At 43.3% G+C, this 10,000-nt stretch overlaps 1 protein-coding gene across 2 annotated transcripts in view; it reads right to left on the bottom strand.

Annotated features, from left to right (window-relative positions):
- Positions 1-10,000, bottom strand: part of nlgn2a (neuroligin 2a) — a gene marked incomplete at its 3' end in the record, with an annotated part of 91,795 nt that overhangs the window by 38,362 nt on the left and 43,433 nt on the right. The gene's annotated exons all lie outside the window — the stretch shown is intronic.

Genomic DNA, 10,000 nt, shown 5'->3' with positions numbered 1-10,000 from the left:
ATGACCGGTAAACCAATCTAAACACTTCTTGGATTAAACACACTTTTTGTGCAACCCTAACTGTATTGAATCTGACTCTTATAGCCAATTTAGGCAAATTATTTCAAGTTTGAAATAATATTCTGCCATATCTTTTTAGATCTCTACATTCCAACAGCAATTAATAAATCAAATGAAAAAAAATAAATGAAAAAAGGAAAGAATCTGGTATCTGCATCCAGCGCGGGCCTGTCAAAGACCATCCAATCCTTTCATTCGGCCCCAATCACATGATTGGACGGCTTGCCTCTCCTTCTACACACCAGCTACAGCCTGTCCTCATTGTGCATGATGTGAGTTTCCAGCAGGCTTGGCAGTTATGTTGCTAAACCTAGCAAGCTAACCTCACGTGTTTGGGGGTAGGGGCTTCAGAGGGAGGCCTGAAGGAGGGGGGAGGGGGTCGTATTTTTTCGGTTGCATACTTTCAACCAAGCTTACTCTGGCTGGTTTCTCCAAACAGCCCACCCTAACTTTAAGGCACAAGACAATGAGAGGAAATATGTAAAATTCCATGAACATGGTCAGCTTGCGTAAATACAAGGCTTGTCCTGCTGTTGCTTCAGGTAAGCCGGAGAGATGGATAGCCACTTTAAAGTGTCAAAAGAGCTAAGCATCATCAAGGAGAAGAATTGGCAGGCAAAGCAGGGACTGGAATACAGAGACGGAAGGAGGGAGGGAGGGAGGGAGGGAGGAAGGAAGGACGGATGGATGTGAGAAACAAAGGTAGAAACTAAATACAGGGGGCATATACAAATAGAGGTCAATAGAGTGACCTTTTGGAGACGATTTAAATGCAGCTATGAAGGCTTTTATTTGTGTGTGTGTATTTTTGTGTGTGAGTGTGAGTGAGCTTATGTGTAAGAGAGATAGAAAGCCTTGCAGGGAGAGGTGTTTAATCTCCTCTCAAAAGCATGCAGAGCCAATAGCTATTGCTGCCACCTCTCTCTCTCTCTCTCTCTCTCTCTCTCTCCCCCTCTCTCTATCTCTCTCTGTTGCTGCTCTTCAATATCTCCAGCCCAACTTGTTAAAGTCACACAATATACACAGATTTACTCGCCCACCCAGTCATATCTCTCTATCTCTCCCCCTCTCTCTCTTTCTTTCTCTCTCTCTTTTCTCTCTCTTCCTCTCCCTTCTCACCCAGGCTCCCTCTCCCTTACCCAGAGTCAGGTGGACTTTGCTCATGAATTCTTTTCGGGGTTGCTATGGAGACTAAGAATCCTGGGTGTGCAATTTAACATGCGTGTGTGTGTGTGTGTGTGTGTGTGTGTGTGTGTGTGCCTATTTTTTTGCAGACTTTATGTGTGTCTTAATATCTCTTTTCGTCCATCCAGACCCATTTCACACACCTTGTCTCTAGGCACACACATACACACACACACACACACACACACACACACACACACACACACACACACATGCCACAGTGTGCAGCCAGCATTTTTTACCGGGCACACATCCTGAATACCAATTCAGTGGTTGAATAAGGTAATAGATAGAGGTGTGTGTGTTTGTGTGTGTACGTGGGTGTGTAGCCAACTCTAGACCTATTCATTGCATGCACAAAAGCCTTTCTTTCTGTGTGTGTGTGCGATCGTGTGTGTGTGTGGGTGTGTGTGTTGTTCTGTTTGTAATAGGGATATCATGTCGGATGATGCGCACAGGTTAGTCTATGTTTGTGTATCCATGTGTGCACGGTCCACACATAATATGTTTTATGAGAGTGGGCTTACATGCCTGTGTGAGTGTGCGTGTATGTGTGTGTATTTGTTTGTATCCTTGTGTGCTAGTGTTTTTTTGTATGTGTGTGTATGTTGTTTATGTGTGTGTATGCAACCCTGTGTGTGAGTGTTATTTGCATGCGTGTGTGTGTGTGTGTGTGTGTGTGTGTGTGTGTGTGTGTGTGTGTGGGTGTGCGTGTGTGTGTGTGTGTGTGTGTGTCCGTACCCAGGGAGAAAGCCACCAATGTGTTCCAGTGTATTGTATTATGCACCCTATGTGAATATGTGCCCTGATGCAGATTCAAAGGTATCTCTCGTTTATTTTTTTGCATCAAAGCCTTTCCCTCTGTCCGTCTGTCTCTCTGTTCTCTTTCTTCCTGCTCCTCCGCCCTCTATCTCCACTCTCTTGCTCTCTTTACCCTCTTTAAGTCACCTTGTAAAAACGTTTCTCGCCTAACAGTTCACACAGCCACGCACACATAAATTATATGAAAGTAAGAAGGCGGCACATACACAACCTCCCACACACATACAAACGCTCACACGCACAGTGCCATGCGCCTTGGCTTGCACTTTCTCCTGTCATCACATAGCAATGAATGTTTGTTTTTTGTGTAATTTGCTCCCTCCCTCCCTCCCTCCCCTCCCTCCATTTCCTGCCCCCTCCCTCTTCATCTCTCACATAAACATATTACTCTTCGTCTTGGGTAACGGCATGTGCTTGCGTGTATATATATATATATATATACATATATGTATATATATATGTGTGTGTGTGTGTGTGTGTGTGTGTGTGTGTGTTTGTGTGTGTGTGTGTGTGTTTGTGTGTGCTACGATGCCGTGCCTAGAGTACAGATGTCAGCCTCTACTGCGAGCACTGCAAGGTTAGCTGCTGTGCTACGCTCTTCTTCATCGCATATTCGGCCGAATCTCAACTCCCCGCGGATGACTTTAGCTCGCGCCGCTAGCCACCTCTGCTCCAGCCAGCTATAAGTACTCTGAGCATCTCCACGGGGCCCTGCTGCCCAGGAACGGGGCGCGGCGGTGGCAGCCCTAGCATCTCTGCACTAACTGCCACTAGCATATGGATGAGGCGCTGCCGTATATAGGAGGGGAGCTTATGCTGGCTGTGGATGTCGTTAAGCGGCGTTGCCATCACTACTACTTGAACAATTTACACTTACACTTTACACTACACTTTAGTACACCTCATTACTTATTATTAAATATTTCCAATGTTTGGGTTGTTCTTATTATTATTAATCCTCACTTTATTCTATTTTATTTTTGTATTATTATTTATTATTGTGATCTATGCTGCTACTTATTTTTACCTATTTAGATTTTTACTTATCTTTATTTACTTTATCTTGTTTTGTTGCTGCTATGTGGCTGTTGAGGAACCAAGCCCAATAATTAGACTATTGTGTACTATTTCTGATTCTGATTCTGTTTCTGATTCATTGCCTCCCCGCCGAGGAGGAAAGGGGTGAAGGTTCATGAAGAGGAAGATTTGTTTTTTTTCTGTGTTTTTCTGACCGATGGAGGCATCTCGTTTGGTCGTACTTGGTGGTTGCCAGGGGAAGTGTGGCCCCCTCGGTTCCATATATGGGCACTTCCTTATGAATCTCTTACATGACATTATTAGGGGTCTGAGCAGCATTGTTTCTGTAACGTTTTTTTTTTTCACTCAAATTCTGTAAAAGTCATACTGCAGCTTATACCGTAAGCTGAAAACTCGAAAACTTGAAATTTTCAGGTATGGTTACCAATAACCCCCACTACCCATAAACCCACATTTGTGGTACTGCACCCAAAGGTGGCGCTATTTTAAACAATTATGAACTAGCCTTATTTCTCCTTACTAGATTGACCTGGACTCAATATTCAAATCTTCAGATCTGTACTCTTTTAAGAAAGCCCTTAATTCTCTTGTGAAATGTGTGCTTGGAGTTTTCTTGATGTGGTGTGCTTATCAATCGACATTTTCACGATGTGAATGAGGCTTTAAGCAGTTCAGGATTGTCAGTGGCTCAACGGGATAATGCCGTGTACTGGTGATTCTTTGGTTGAGAGTTTGAGTCCTGATTGGAGAATTATGAACAAGCTGAACATGACATTATGTCATTGCCACTCATTTAAGAAACACAGCATTGAACAGCACCTGAAATTCATCAGGCAATCAACATTCCGGCTCATTAGTTTCCAAGAATCGATCTGCCAAGACACAGTATGGCATTAAGGGGAACTTCTTCATTACCCATTTTTCCTTCATAATTAACTCTGTCATATTTATATTTCTTCCGTTATTGTTCTTGACTACAGATGTTTAATTTCCCCAGAATTTCAAAGATTTTTCAGGTATATGCTTTGAAGAAAGGCCTTAATTCTCTTGAGAAATGTGTGCTTTGAGTTTACTATTACTACTTACCATGTACTATTTGTATATAAGTGGTTTAAAACAGCGATTTAGTTTTTACCATAACCAGTGCCCCCATCGTTCCAAGTTTATAGTGTTTTGATAGAATCGGCTAAAAACAGCCAACTGAAGAAAGCGTATTTATACGTTTTTTGTGCTCCAAAGAAAACGTTTCAACTCGTTATCATACAAAACGTATCCCAAATCCATTTTACACCGGAATTACCCTTTAAGGTCTGCAGGCAAAGGTTTACTAACTATTCCTGAGTCCCGGCTTGCTACTAAAGGGGACAGGTCTCTTTCTGTGTTAGTGTAACAGGGTGTAATATCCCTTAAATTATAATTACACAAAATTGCCTTACAGTTTTGTTTGATTACCTGAAGTGTAGCTTTCCAGCCACCTTATGTCCCCCTTTCTATTTGATTTTGTTCTTTGATTTGGCTCCACCTCCTTCTGTGCTCCCGCCCACATTTCCGAGAACCCCATAAGTTTCCCGTGACCCCTGCCCTCTTCCCTTTGTTCTGGTTCCCTTGGGAACAGGTGTGTACATTTATTTTGTGATCAAATCTTTGACCATCTTATAGTTTATCATTCTTTATATTAGTTATTTTGATTATACATTGTTTGATTGAAGTCTTGGGTAAATATCCATGCATAGATTGCAGTATTTTGGAGAACTTTGTATTTTGTTGCGATGTCCTAGCATGCACCTGACCCTCGTGTAGCCATGCTAGTTCCCCTCCCCCTCTGTGCGCTTCGTAGAGGAGTTGGAGGATTGTCAAGGGCACTTTCTAAGAGGAAGCTGTTTGCGCATGTTTATCTTCAGGTATGACTTTTATTTCTTTGATTTCAATCATTTTTGTTATAATGTTGTATGTATTTCCCTTTGTTCTGGTTCCCTTGGGAAGAGAGGAGTTGAAGGATTGTCAAGGGCACTTTCTAAGAGGAAGCTGTTTGTGCATGTTTATCTTCAGCAACCAATAAATGGACGTCAGAGTTCCCGAGTCCGGACAGAGATCATGGGTCACGTCTTTCATTGAAAAACACAACGCAGATTCAGCCGGTGACACAGTGGAAGCCTCAATGCTAGCTCATAGGTCGGTTGTCTATCAATAATTTCTGCATCCTAGATTCCATATCAATGTTTAACAGCTGAATAAAACCAAGGACACCCTCCAAGGCCCATCCTGTGTGTTTGTGTTTTGGACACCAAGCCATGTTGTATTTCCTAACCAAGTGGTGTGTCGGAGAGTTCCCACAATGTGTTCTTAAAAAGAATTTCAACTTTTGTCTCCACATTTGTTTCTATCTCCCTCTTTCTCGCTGTCTCGTCTGTTCTACTCTCTCTTCTGTCATTCTCTCTCTCTCTCTCCCTCTCTCTCTCTCTGTCCGTCTCTTTTATCCTTCACTTTCTCACTCCTCATCCTTTGGTTCTTCTGTCTCTCTCTCTCTCCGTCTCTCTCCCTCTCTCATCATCTCACTCTCCCTCATCTCTTTCCCCCTTCGCTCTCTTTCTTGTCATCCCTCTCTCTTCATCTCTCCCTCTCTCTTCATCTCTCTCTGTCACTGCGGGCTGTCTGAAGTGTTTCCATCGTTTGCAATGGAGATCAGAGACAGACCGAGAGGGAGAGAGAACAGCTCGAGAGCCTCACAGAAAGAATCACATCAACCATCTAAGAGAGGGAGAGGTCTGGATAAAGGTTGTGTCACACTCCTCCTATGGCAGGAATATGTACTCTGTATTGTTATATTGTCAAGCAGTGAAGTGCACATTTCTGCACTTTTCTGGATGTTATTTACTATTTCACCATTAGGTAATTTGACAGGGACTTCTATTCAACACGTTTTTTTAGATACACATCATTAGGGATCAGGTAGGGGGTAGGGGGAAGATCTTGCTCCAGGACATACACAAGTAGACTGAAAATTAAGGTTTGAACCAAATATCTTTGGCCTTGGAGTTGAACACCCTAACCACTAGACTGACAAAAGTCTGATGCTAAACAGAACACCAGAGACATTATGATGGTGTTGGTTCAAAGTCTTAGAATATGTTTTAGACTTAATAGAAAATAGAGTGCCTTTGCATCAGGTCTACTGCAATCTGTAGGTTGAAAACCTGCCTCTGACCCTGATTGATATTAACGTTGCCTTGAAGGTGGGAATGTCCCTTTAAATTTGATGAGGAAAATCATTGTTTTCTATTATGTGTAAACCTCCCAAAATATTCTGTTCATCTTCCTTCAAAAATTGGTAATTTAATGTGAATTGCACATAAATAAATTAAATAAAGCAAAACCTCACCATTCCCGCAATCTGTTTAACCATGTTCTCTGAGTTAGCATTTTCTTGCCCAAACACGAGTTCTGGGTCCTAGCCAGCAATCAACCCCCCACTTATTCACACCTCCTGGATACTGCTCTATCATCATCATCATCATCATCATCATCATCATCATCAATATCAATATCATCAGCATCATCCTCATCATCCGTGTGTTAACTCTGGTCATTCACCGGAACAGAATTCTCTAATAACATGGCGGCGCAGGGTAAGACGAGCGAGTGACTCCTCAACAACAGAGCAGTACTTAACTTATCTTTGCTGCTACTTTATTTTATTTTTACTTATCTTTATTTATGTCTTGTATTGTTGCTGCTATGTAGCTGTTGAGGAACCAAACTCTAAGAATTGTACTCTTGTTTACTTGTCTAATAAGATGTTACAAAGGTAGTTCTGATTCTGAAACAACTGTTTAAGTACGATGATATTGGGAGAGGCAGCAGCGGCTCTAATGAAGACGTGTGCTCGGTACATGGTGCGTGGCGAGTTGATTTAGATCCAAAAGCCCAGCGACAGAACAGCTTGTTCAATTATCATGGTATATAAACATCCCATATCGGTGTGTTACTTTGTGTTTTGGTAAGGTGAGGTCCTGTCTGTGGTTCGCCTAATGCTACGAGATTAACTCACAGCTAGGAGAGATTATCGGGATTTCACTGTTTTTAATTTGAAGATCTACTTTGGGCTTGCATACACATTTGCTAGTGATGCAAATGTGTTTTTATTCATTCGGGGGTTAAACGGAAAACTGATCTTGTACAAATAGTATATTATTTATTTAATGGCTAGTAGAAAATCCCAGTTTTCAATATCAAACCTGCATCAAATCGAAAATGCCTCAGAAAACTGGGCTGGACTTTGACTTTAACTGAACCCTGAAGATGTATCTTTTTACGTAAAGCTCATAATGGAAACGTCCATAAAGCTCCATGTTGTATGCTCTCTGTTCTGCTCTTTTACTTGGTCCACAAAAAGGGCTCACAGACTCAGTAAAGCAAACTCCATCACAAACACGCACCATGGGTAATCGTATGCAAATGGTTTTGCGATCCCATTGACCTCCTGTATTACAAAGCAGCAAAAAAAACACACCAAGAAACCACAAAACAAGCAGCGATCCCTGTTCAAAGCGAACCCCGAGACAAAGCAACCCCAAGGAAATTGAAGAAAAAGAAAAATCAAGGAATAGATTTTTGGACAAAAACACACAAACTCTCCCCAGGCCCTATGATGATAAAAAACGACCACTTAAAAACACTTGGCTTCCTTGAGTCGGCACCTGCTTCCCTGCTCTCCTAGCTGGTTCCAATCCCCCCCACTATGCTTTGCGTCGAATTACTCCAACTCAAACCGAGCGAGACGGCAGCGGGTCCCGGTCTGGACCGGATTATACTTTTGTGAGCGAAAAGAAAGAAAGAGAGAGGGACTCATTATCTAAACGAGGAAGGCAACTAAAGGCGTCAACGGCCACTAAGGACACCTAGGCTGAGGTGCGACAGCGTTGCCTCGTTTTGCCTTTCCCACAAACTCAGTGCCAAGAACACGGCGACCCTGAGCGGGAAAGACGGTACGGAATGGCGCACCCAAACGCTCCGAGAGAGAGAGAGGGTGGAAGGATAAAACAATACGAAAAAAACAAGGACACTGTGAGCACTCTCAATAGTCCCACAGCCTCGCGTCAACTGGTAAAAAAGAGCAAGTCTTTCTCAAGCTCGTTGGTCTAACACATCGATTCCCAACCGCAGGTCCGTCGGCCGGAGCCGGACGTGGACCCGTTTTAATCCCTGTTTAAAATGACCAAATCTGTGGTGATACTTATTTGAATTTAACTACACTTATAGTAACAGTTTGTTGACAATTGTACTTATTAACTGCCTGTTTACAATTCCCAAATCTGTGGTGTTCCGTAAGTTTCAACCCACACTGAGTGAGTCAATAAAACTCCCTCAAGATCACTTGGTCTAGTTATGCTCTTTAAGTACATTTGGTATGAATGATAATGTGTCATTCCATTTGATAATCTCATTTAACTTAAATTGGAGTTCATTTTTAAATTTTTAAAGTGCGATTAATCAAGAGTTAACTCCCCAATACTATGTGATTAATCGCGATGAAAAACTTTTAAACTTTGTCCAGCCCTAATTATTTTATGTTATTGCATTGTTGAAGAGAGCCAGAAACTCATTCTTTCACTGCTGTTGCTTTTATTGTTATGAATATGACAAATAAACCATCTTGAAAAACAGCCATATCCTTTGTTTGAAAATGATCTTAAAATGAAGTTTTTAAATTGACTACCACATATGCCGGTCCTTGGAACCAAAAAAGGTTGATTACCCCTGGTCTAACAGAGTCGGAATGCTTTGGGTCGTGTCCAGATCAGAAGAGGCAAAACAATGATACTATTTAGCAATTTGTCGCAGACACCTCAAAGTCCCTTCCCGTAAACACGGGGATGCATGTCCTTAACAGGCCGGTGCTGTCAGCCATCTTTCTCGATGTTTCCTTAAAGGTAGACGGCGACACTGGAGATCAAACCAAGACATCCACTGGGAGTGGAAGCCCCCAGCACCACAACCCTTCCCTTACCCTCATTATGCACCACATGAAATGTGTCTGCGGGACCGGGGAAGGGGATGAAAAAAAAAAGGTTTGCACACCTGTTCCTGATTTCCACCTGATTAGGCAGACACGCGAGTCTTTGAGTCTCCGGCTCAGCCGACTCAGTGTGTCATGCCGAGAGTGTCATGGGCAAAAGGCGCCGCGTTCCGGTTCAGATCTGGTGCGTGCGGTGGAGCCACAGTAGAGGTGTGTGAAGAGCCACTGGCTCCCTTGATGCACAAATCTCACAGAGCTCAACCCTGTTTACCTGGCTTTGGTGTGAAAGCCGGGGCCCAAATCTAGATCCGACATGCATGACGCATGTATGTAGGCCTTAGTGTGTGTGTGTGTGTGTATGCCTCTGTGTGTACTGGTGTGTGCATGTATGCCTGTGTGTGTGTATGTGTGTGTGTGTGTGTGTGTGTGTGTGTATGCCTGTGTGTGTGCTGGTGTGTGTGTGTGTGTGTATGTGTGTGTCAATGCGTGAGGCAGAGGGTCAACAGCTTGACTTGACAGGGGGATAGTGGACAGCGGGGCTGTGAGGCCTGTGTCAGCTGTGATGGAGGACAGGGAGAGCTGGTGACCAATCATATGGATACCTGGGTCGTTTACCCCCCACACACCCCTCCACCCCCCAGACCAGGACACACCACACAGTTATGTTGAATGGCCTCATGTCAGGAGCCTCATGTAAATGGTAAATGGACTGCATTTATACACTGCTTTTCTAACCAGTGACCACTCAAAGCGCTTCACAATATTGCCTGACGTTCACCCATTCCTGCAAGGCGACAGCCAGCTCGTCGGGAGCAGGTAGGTCCAGGCGTGTTGCTCAGGGACACTTCGACACTCGAACTAGCAACCTTCCGGTTACCA

Source organism: Pollachius pollachius, assembly GCF_949987615.1.
Source record: "Pollachius pollachius genome assembly, chromosome: 20".
Lineage (NCBI taxonomy): Eukaryota > Metazoa > Chordata > Actinopteri > Gadiformes > Gadidae > Pollachius > Pollachius pollachius.
The sequence above is the reverse complement of the archived record's forward strand: the minus strand, read 5'-3'. Positions and strand labels throughout refer to the sequence as shown.